This window comes from Mus caroli, chromosome X (genome assembly GCF_900094665.2).
Source record: "Mus caroli chromosome X, CAROLI_EIJ_v1.1, whole genome shotgun sequence".
NCBI lineage: Eukaryota > Metazoa > Chordata > Mammalia > Rodentia > Muridae > Mus > Mus caroli.
The window spans coordinates 132,571,910-132,583,137 of NC_034589.1; positions in this window are offsets into that span (position 1 = coordinate 132,571,910).

An 11,228-nucleotide genomic window follows, 5' to 3' on the forward strand; every position below is an offset into this window, starting at 1 on the left:
ATTGGGAAGAGAGGCCCCTTGGTCTTGCAAACTTTATATGCCCCAGTACAGGGGAATGCCAGGGCCAAGAAGTGGGAGTGGGTGGGTAGGGGAGCAGGGCAGTGGGAGGGTATAGGGAACTTTCGGGATAGCATTTGAAATGTAAATAAAGAAAATATCTAATAAAATAAGAAAAAAGAAAAAAATTTCCACAGCACAACCTGATTTAACCAACCCTTCCTTGAGACTCTCTTCCCAGGTGATTCACCTGCCAATTTGACAGTTAAGAGCAGCCATCACACTACTGTATCACATTAGGAAGACCTGCTTATCATAATGTACACCTGGAACCAACAACCAACCTCTTCATCCTCTCCCAGAAACCTTAGGTTCTTTGAGATCAACTTCAGATTCCACAAACAAATGAGACCATGTAATAGTGTTTCTGTGCTTGAGTCTTTCACTTCTTACATCCATTTCCAACTTCCTTGGATTGAACTATATGAAAGGAAATGAAAGAATAAAGAAATCATAAAAATAATAGAAAAGAAAATATCATACAAAGAATGTTGGTGATTCTGTGAAGTAAAATTCAGAACCCAGGCCAGCCCTGGTGGCATAAACCCTTAATCTCAAACCTTGTTATGTGGAGGAAGGAGGGTTAGGAATTCAAGGTAATCCTCAGTTATATAGTGAATTCCTGGCCACTATGGGGTATAGGATACCTTATCTCATTTCAAAGAGTAAAACAAAAATAAAATATACAATGTGGTATTGAATTTCAGATTATTTTTAAAATATAATCATTGCAAGGAAGTCAGAGACTGAAGCAGCATACACAGGGCCTATACAGGTCTTCACCAGGTCCACTGTGCTTGTATTATGGCCTCTAGTTTCCTGTTTTTATAAGATTCCTGTGTGTACAAACAAGTGGGTCTCTGATTCTTGTAACTTCTCTTGGGCTCTTTTCCTTATGTTGGTTTGTCTTGACCAAATTTGATGTAATAGTTCTTGTTTTATCTTATATTTTATTTTGCTATGTTTTTATAAAGTGAATGAATGGATAAATGAATGAATGAATACCTAGGCACTATGGTAAAGGTTAACAACTGAACTGTCATTTATACCTCCTGAGACATGAAGAAACAGTTTTCTCTACTGTAGTGACACTGATATACCAACCATTAGTGGGCTGGCCTTGTGTTCGGGAGTAATTGAGCAACCACATAAATGGACTCCACAATTTTTTTGAGTGTGCTTTTATTTTATAACAGTTTGATGAGGTTTTGGGGGTGTATGGAGAGTGTTTTATTTTGTTTTCTTGGTTTGAATGGGGTTGTTGTTATATTGGGCGTTTGAGAAAGAACTTAAACTTGAGCAACAAGCGAGGGGATAGGGTCTGGAAGGACTTGGAGAGGAAAAGATCAAAATATATTTAAATTAAAACCTTTAAATAATAAAAAATATAATAAAAATGAAAAAATATTTAAAAATAAAATATAACCATTGCACAGAATGAATTTATACTAAAAGGAATTATTGGTTGTTCAAATTTGCTTGCTAAAACTTGTTGCCTATGCCACCCATTTAAAGAAGTACACACCCAGAATGAATGAAGATACAGAAATTGTGATTCAGTTCAAAGTAGTCATCATCCCATAGTATTATCTGGACAAAAGTAGGTAATCTTTTCTTATTTCCCCTCCATGAATCATGCATCAGTAGAATTACAAAGTCTTCCTAAGACATAATCCTATATGAGCCCAACCCACATTTTTTCCATTCTTTTTCTTTTTTTAATTTTTTTATTTTAAGTATATTTTTATTATGTATTTTCCTCAATTACATTTCCAATGCTATCCCAAAAGTCCCCCATACCCTCCCCCCAACTCCCCTACCCACCCATTCCCATTTTTTGGCCCTGGCGTTCCCCTGTACTGGGGCATATAAAGTTTGCAAGTCCAATGGGCCTCTCTTTCCAGTGATGGCCGACTAGGNCATCTTTTGATACATATGCAGCTAGAGTCAAGAGCTCCAGGGTACTGGTTAGTTCATAATGTTGCACCTACAGGGTTGCAGATCTCTTTAGCTCCTTGGATACTTTCTCTAGATCCTCCATTGGGGGCCCTGTGATCCATCCAATAGCTGACTGTGAGCATCCACTTATGTGTTTGCTAGGCCCCGGCCTAGTCTCACAAGAGACAGCTATATCAGGGTCCTTTCAGCAAATGCTTGCTAGTGTATGCAATGCCAACCCACATTTTTAAAAAGACTATCTTGTGCCCCCTACTAAAAAGAACATTCTGAAAGCAAATTAAGCCTTTCTAGATTAAACAGATGAGTCAGTGGTTAAAGAATTTGCTAAGCAAGCATGAAAACCAGGATTCAAGTCCTAGAGTCCATGTAAAGCAGGTTATAAAGGCACATGTCTTCAATCCTGGTATTCCTATGATGAGATGGGAGGTAGAATCAGGAAAATACTCCAAGGCTCATGGGCTAACCAACCTGGTATACACAATAGCAAACAAGAGAGCCTGACTCAAACAAGGTGGATGGTGAGGACTAATATCCAAGGTTGTCCTCAGACCTCCACATATACATCATGGCACTCATAAACACACACATACACACACACACACACACACACACAAACACACAAAAACACACACACTGGACAACTAAATTTAAAATTAAAGAAATCTTTTTAGCCCTCCACTGCTCCAACTCTAAAATAGGAACCACAAAGAATATTATGGAAAGTGGAAAGTGTCCAGTATACTCTTTGGTAAACATTACCCAACTACAACTAAAATGCATCTTTGTTTATTGCCTATTCCTTGCTATCTGTTCTTGCTGTCTCCATGTGAAAGAGGAATTTTAAAAATAATACAGAACATGACTTCCCCTGCTTACTAGCCAGCGTCATAAGCAATTGTTATGTAGGCTGAATCCCAGAGGTGAAGTTGAGTGACCACATGTTTTCAAAACACAAATGTTGGGATAAGTCCTATACTGATTTGACTTATATGCTGTCAACTGGGGCTCAAGGGAAGAACAATCTACCAAGTCATCAATTAGCTTTCCTTCTTTCTTAATTGTTATCACGTCCTTGTAATTATTGAACTTCAAAGTCAGCACTTTGAATCAGTTTTATCCACTGTCTGGATCGAGATGAGATTTGCAACATTAGTTCCAAAATGACTTTCAATTCTGGGTAGGCACTACAGCAATCCTCTTGGCTTCACAGCACAAGAGTCTGGGCAGAAAGTGCAGTAATAAGAAAAATGCTTATAGCAGCCAATTCTCTCATTTCTTAAAGTGATTCATTGTTAGTGACACTGTGCTTTGTAGGGGGAAAATTCTTTATATTTATTTATTCTTGTGCATAGAAGTTGTGGCAGTTTGAATAAGAATGGTCCCCATAGGCTCATATATTTGAATGCTTAGTCATCAAGGAGTGGTACTATTTGAGAAGGATTAGAAGGTGTGGCCTTGTTGGAGAGTGCATCACTGGGGGTGAGCTTTGAGATTTCAAAAGTCCAAGCCACTGTCTCACAGGCCTTGTCTGGATCTGTAGTACTACTTCAGCTAGGGTCAATGTTGATGCCTGTAGCCATGTTAACTTCCAAAGGCCATGTGGATGTCCATGATCTATACTGCCACCTGAAGCCATGTTGATATCTTTGGGCCAGGGCAACAACACCAGGGGCCATACTAATCTTAGTGGCCTGTGCTATCACCTGGGGGCCATGGTGATGTCCAGGCCATGCTGTCACCAAAGTCCATGTCTGGATACATTATCCTGCTGCAGTCAGGGTCTGTGTTGATATCTGTGGCACATGGTTCCGCCAAAGGCCATGAGGATGTCCATGGTTTGTGCTATGGCCTGAGACCATGTTGATATCAGTGGGCTAAGCTCCTACTGGGAGCCATGTTGATGTGGGTGGATCTGTGCTGCCATTTGAGCCATGGGTATGTCCCAGTACTTGCTGCTGCTAAGGGCCATGACTGAATTCCACATCCTGTTTCATCTGGTGTCTGTATTGATGTCCATGGTCTGCGTTACCACCAAAGTCCATGAGGATATCTATGGTTCAGGCTGATGTCCTTAGGCCAAGCCACCACTGGGAGCCATATTGATGTAAGTAGCTTGTACCATGGTGATGTTCACCATCCACATTGCCTTTGAGGGCCATGTCCAGGTTTATAGTCCTACTACAACTGGGGGCCATGTTCATAGTCTATGCTGTCACCAGAAACCATGAGAAAAGCCAGGATCTGAGTTCCAACTGACTGTAAAGAGCAACAAAGCTATTTTAGCAGTGATGTTGATAACTACAGATGCACAGTTTAGAAAAAGAGACATGAAAGATTTCTGTGACAAACTCTACTCCTCCCAACCCTCCCCCCCCACACACACACATACACTCAAAGGTAATAGCCTAAAATGGAAGGCATCAAAGAGAATTCTTAAAAACTTTGAAGATGCTGAAGTATAACTCTTTACAATAGATGGCTTCTGGCAGGGGTTCAGGTGGAAAAGGACCCAATTTTCATTAGGGGACTGGCCACTGGGAGTTTAACCACACTCCAGTGGTGGTGCATGCCTTTAATCTCAGCACTCAGGAGGCAGAAGCAGGTGGATTTCTGAGTTTGAGGCGAGGCCAGTGTGGTCTACATCGTGAGTTCCAGGACAACCAGGGCTACACAGAAAAACTGGCTCAAAACAAAAAAAAAACACAAATTGGACTTGGGTCTTTTGCTGTTGTTGTTTGAGGGATTGTTCCGGGGTTGCAAGGGCAGGACGGTGTACATAAAAGGGCTGTGAAGTAAGGGACTATTAAGTAAAATTCCCAAAGAATCAATAAAAACATTATTTGGGAGGGAGAAGCCCAAGCCAGGCCCAGTGTATCCCTCTCATCCTGGTGCCTGTGGATCTGAAAGTAGAACTGTCAGCTACTTCTCCAGTACCATGTCTGCCTGTATGACACCATGCACCCTACCATGATGATAATGGACTGAACCTCTGAAACTGTAAATAAGCCCCCCTCCCAAATGTTTTCTTTCATAACAGTTACCATAGTCATAGGTCTCTTCACAGCAATAGAACACTAAGACAGAAGTTGGTACCAGGGAGTTAAATAATGCTCTGACAGGTCTGAACCTGCTGCTTGTTGGAAGAATATGGATTTTGGAATTTTGGACAAGGAAAGCAGTTGAACAACTTAAACATGGTTTAATGGATCATACTTGTAGGAACATCGAAGACAACAGAGCTGAGAGCAGTGAAGATTATGACAGCCACTAAGAGAGGTTTCAGAGAAGAAAAGTATTAGTAAGTGGCCAAGAGGCAATGCTTGTGATATTTCTGCAAATAATGTGGCTGTTCTCTGCCCTCATTCAAAAAGTCTGCCTGAGGCTAAACTGAAGAATTTTGGATTAGTGGCTTTGGCAGAGAAGATTTCAAGGCAGCCTAGTATTGACTCTGTCACGGGGTTATTAGTGATCACACTTTTGCAGACCTATAATGAAAAGGAACAAGCTAAATATGAAAAATACAAAATGTACAATTTCAGGAGTAAAGGAACACCAGGAAGTGTGATGGAGCTCAAGTCCAGTGCTCAAAGATATAAAAGAGTTTAAAGAAAAGCCTGTTGTTAAGTGGGATGAAGGATGTGATAACCTCAGGGTAAGACCTCACTCAGTAAGTTTCCAACTTGTGAAAAAAAAAAAGCTTAAGCAGTGAAGGAAAACTGGTATGACTATGGAACCAAGAGGCTGAATTATAGCTCCGTCAAGCAGCAGAACCTGACAGCTTTGACCACAAGGTTCTGGGTTTAGAGTCAAGGATACAAGAAAGAAGTTGTGGAATCTCCCTCTGTGGCTAAGCAAAGCCATTGAGGCCAGGCATTGTGTCAGGGATGTCCCTGTATAGAGGCCCAAAGAGACCATTGTGTGAAGGTATGAAGGTGAAACTTGGATTGCCTTGAAAACCCCAAGATGTTGAAGACGCCAGAGTCATGGGATACTTGCCAAGAAAATTTCCAGACTGGGTACGGAACCAACCCAAGAGACAATAATATGTTTCACTCGACAAAGATGAAAGAAGTTGGAGATATGAAGAATGCTTTGACATCAAACATGACGATGCAGAATTTGCAATTTGCACAGCTGGTTTTCAGTCTTGCTTTGGTCCAGTATTTCCTTGTTAGGTTCTTTCCTCCCTTTTGAAATGGTAATGTGTATGTATTCTGTGTCATTACATATTGGAATTTTGTGATCTGCTATTTGGTTTTGATTTCACAGGGTGTTACAGCTAGGAGACTACCTTTAGTCTCAGAAGAGACTGAACTTTGGACTTTTGAACAAACAGTGTTGAGACTGTGATAGAGTATGGGGATGTCTGAAGTTGGACTGAATGCATTTCTGCATTGTGATATGGCTAAAAGCCTATGGGGTCAGGGTGTGTAATGTCATGGTTTGTATAAGAATGACCCCCACAGGTTCATATATTTGAAACCTTAGTCATCCGGGAGTTCAATTGAGGGATTCTATATTGGTGAATAAGCAGGAAAACAATTAAGGAAAAGATACTGTCAGCTGCCAGGTTTCAATATGTTCACATACATGCAAGCACAAGGACATTTGCACACTGTAAACATGCATACACACATGCTCAAAACCTACAGAGACATATATAAAGAAAATTATTCAATCTAACCTCTAATAGTCCTTAGGAAGCAGTGTCACTATCCCACTTAACAGATGGCAAAATAATGAGATTAGAGTTTCTTGTCCAAGTCACATAGCAAACCCATGACACAATCAGGACTGAAAATTGGGTCTTTATCCCACAGTTGGCACTGAGAATAACCTGATACTGTCTTTCCAGACCTCCCATGGCTTTTTTTTTTTTTTTTTTTTTTTTTTTTGGTTTTTCGAGACAGGGTTTCTCTGTAGCCCTGATTATCCTGGCACTCACTTTGTAGACCAGGCTGGCCTCCAACTCGGAAATCCACCTGCCTGTGCCTCCCGAGTGCTGGGATTAAAGGCGTGCACCACCACGCCCGGCGCCCATGGCTTTTTATCCACATCTAATTGACAAGAAATTAATGCTCAATACCTGAAGTACAACATCCACTCAAGAGAAACAGAAAATAAATCCAGAGTCTCTGTTTATTTTTTTAACTGAGTCATCCAAAATATTTCTATCAAAACTGCCACATAGTTTTGGACTGTAGGTTTGCAAGGCCTTCTACAGTTCTGTCTCTTGACTAAATAGTCGCCTCAAGGTCAGCTTCTTAGCCTTGGAGCATTTCATCACACTTTGTTAGATGAGCTGTTCTTTTCTGATATGTTAAAACTAAGAATTTCTAAAGACTTGATATAAGAATATTCTATGGAACAGATAGCCTAAGAATGTTCCTTCTTTACCTTCTCCCTTTCCCCATCTCCTTTTCTGGCCTTACAGGAAATTCATTGGCAATTATAACAGGAAAAGCAATCATTCAGCCAGCGCTATCTAACAAATCTCCTTGAAGCTATTTTAGAAGTGACAGATGAGTGTAAGGTCCTGGAAGGCTCGTGTTCTTTCCTTCCTTAATTGCTGCTTTACTAAAAGCATGCAGCAAACAATATTGAGAATCTTAGCTCTATTTGCTACCTCAGATGGCAGAAGAAGCTGTGCATGTGCATATTAAACAGGCCAGCTGAAACCTGATTTGCTCAGTATTAATGAAGAGATGGTAATGTAACCCAGCATCTGTAAACAGTCCAAGAAGACATCTGTGGATTACTGGGAGCAATAGTCATATTTTATAACCCTCATAACAGCAGAAGTACTCTAAGTCCATCTTAACAACTGGAGTTTAGTCTTCTAACGTACACAGAGCACCAGAAAGCAGCAAAACATTAGTTCTTCCTATTTGAACTTTTTTAAAGATGCTAAATCAGAGCGATCTCCAGATTCTCATAATTCTCATCTCACTGCTATGTGCTGAAATCAGACATTCCACACAACAGGATTGACTGGCTGTTGGTGAAAATATGGGAGTAAGTTTTGTCATTAGGCCTTTCACCATTCTTCTTTATAGCTCCTTCACCTTCCTTCTATGATTCACCTTCCTCCTCTCAAATGGCCGACAAATAAAAGATTTTTATTGTGACTTCTAATGTAGGTCAGATTTTTTTTAACTTATTCTCTTTATATCTTGCTCACTGTCCCCCATGGGTCACCCCTTCCCACAATCCTTCCTCCATCCCCCACCCCCATCCCCTTCTCCTCTGAGTGGGTGGAGGACTCCCTGGTTATCCCCCTACCCTGGCACATCAAGTCTCTATGAGGCTAGGCCCTTCCTCTTCCACGGAGGCCAGACAAAGCAGCCTAGCTACTAAAATACATGCCACATTTAAGTAACAGCTTTTAGGACAGCCCCTGCTCCAGGTGTTTGGGACCCTCATGAAGGCCAAGCTGCACATCTGCTACAAATGTCCAGAGAGGCCTAGGTCCATCCCTTGTATGCTCTTTGGTTGGTGGTTCAGTCTCTGACAGCCCCAAGGATCCAGGTTAGTTGATTCTGTTGGTCTTCCTGTAGAGTTCCTATCCCCTTAGTGGCCCACAATCTTTCCCTCAACTCTTCCATAAGTGTCCCCAAGCTCCAGCCACTTCTTGGCTGTGGGTCTCTAAATCACTCCGAGTCAGCTGCTGGGTGGAGCCTCTCAGAGGATAGCCATGGTAGACTCCTGTCTGCAAGCATGAGAGAATATCATTAATAATGTCAGGGATTGGTGCTTGTCCATGGGATGGGTCTCAAGTTGGGCGTGTTTTTGGTTGGCCTTTCCCTCAGTCTCTGTTCCATCCCCCTCCCTGCATTTCTTGTAGACAGGATAAATTCATGGTTGAAAGTTTTGTGGGTAGGTTGGTATCCCTAACCCTCCATTGGGGTTCCCACCTGGCTACACGAGGTGGCTTCTTCTGGTTCCATATCCCCAATGCTGTGAGTCCCATAAGCACACCCCTGTTGATTCTTGGTTACCTCCCCTATCCCAGGTCTCTGTTTCTTCTTTTATTGTTCAGGGTTGTTTTGGTTATGCTGGGTTTTTTACTTTTCCGCATGAAGTTGAGAATTGCTCTTTCAAGTGCAGACCAGATTCTTATGTCTCCTTCTCTACATTCTCTACCCTACAGGGAATCTGGATCCCATTTTAGTACCAGTTCCCATGAGCGTCAGGCATGAACCAAGGCAGATCTGGCAATCTCACTCCTGGGACTAGATGTAATGGCAGCAAAAATACAGGTGAACAGAAATATATAGAAAAAAATCAGACTATGGCAACCAATTGTTTCAGTTTCCCCAGAAGAGAGATTTTCCCTAGAGTTTGAAACTTTCCATGCTGGAGCCAGAAAAGGTCCAAATGAACTGAAACAACTGGTATCTCGTGGAATATTGGTCATAATAGCAAACAACAGAAACAAAGCAGAAATGTCCATTCAGAAGCTAATACTTGAACAAATGATAGTACATTATTCTGTACAGTACAACCAAGATATTATAAAAATAATGTGACTCCTTATGTATTGAGCCACAGAAGTGAAAAATAGGATGATGCGTTAAAAATGTCTAACATAATGATATCTTGTAAAAAAAAATTGAAAGTGAAACAAAATTACAAAATGACATGATCATGTTTGTATACTTAATAATACAGAGATGTCTACTCATCTTGACAAATAATTAAGGTGATTATCAGTAATAATTATTACCTCATGCCTAAATACAAGAAACAGACATAGAAATCTACAAATATATACAGTTCCAGTTTCAAGTAGACCTGAAAAATATGTGCACATGCAATGAAGAGTCCATGATAAAGTATGAACAATATGTTGTAAAGTAACAATCATTATTTTCGGTTTGGTTCAAAGTGGTCTAAAAGGAAGATGCAAACGTGATTGCTGCTGATGGTACCAATGAGAGAGCAAAACCATAGAAATAATGTTCAGGTAGTAGTCTTTTATGTTTTGCTTTTGTATGACTTTATTTTGTCACACACACACAAACACACACACACACACACACACACACATACACACACACACACGTAAGGATGCCACAGGACTACTTCCAGAAATGTCTCCAATCTTTCTACCATGTGGTTCCCTGGGATCAAACTCAAGCCCTCCTGTTTGAAAGCAAGCACTTTTGCCCACTGAATCATCTCATGGGGCCCAAGTAAAACTTTTAAATAAATCATATTATAGAATTGTTTGAATTTGACAGTGTGAGAGATCTTTAATATAAGCAATTTCACTGAATTTCTTCATGGAAACAAGCAAAAATCATTAAGAATCTATTTGAATTGCTACAGCTGCTCCTTTATCATGTCTTATGAGTAAAATATATTGTAGGTACAGTCAAGATTTATGGAACTGTTATGTCTTGGACCATGTTTCCTTTGACTGTCAAATATCCTCCATCTATAGAAAGAAAGAAGGAACCAAAGATCAATGGTACTTCCTACCAATAAATGGAAATGAAGGTTATTTTGATTTGTTCTTACAACTTTTCTGTTTTCAAATTATCTACAAGTGAAGTATTTTGATAATGATAAGGAAAAGAGCATGCAGAATTACTAGAGGAAGCATGAGGAAAACACAATATAGTAGTGCAAGGACAATTAAGTAGAAAAAATAAAACTATCTTCAACTCAATAATTCTATTTTTATCTTCATTCAAATATATATATAAAAGCAGTCATGGTACAATTATTATAATAGCAGAACTTTTCATTAATAATACTCATCAATAATATACTGCAGTATAAGTTAGATAAATACTAACATACATGGAAAACACATAAAAGGACAAAATATATTTTAATGACATAGAATAATATCCATAATACATGAATGAATAAAGATTATTTAGGGAATTATGTGTGTATAATTCTGTTCCTTATATCTGTATATCCATAAATAAGCATACTGTATAGAAATTTCTTTCCTTCTTCTTCCTTTTTTTTCTAGAGACAGGGTTTCTCTGTGTAGCCTTGGCTGTCCTAGAAATTGCCCTGTAGACCAGGGTGATGTAGAACTCACAGAGATCTTCCTGCTTCTGCCTCCAGAGTACTGGGATTAATGGCATGTACCACCACCAGCAGCTGAAATACTTGAAATAAAGAAACTAAATCTTTTTTTTTAATTATTAGGTATTTTCCTCATTTACATTTCCAATGCTATCCCAAAAGTC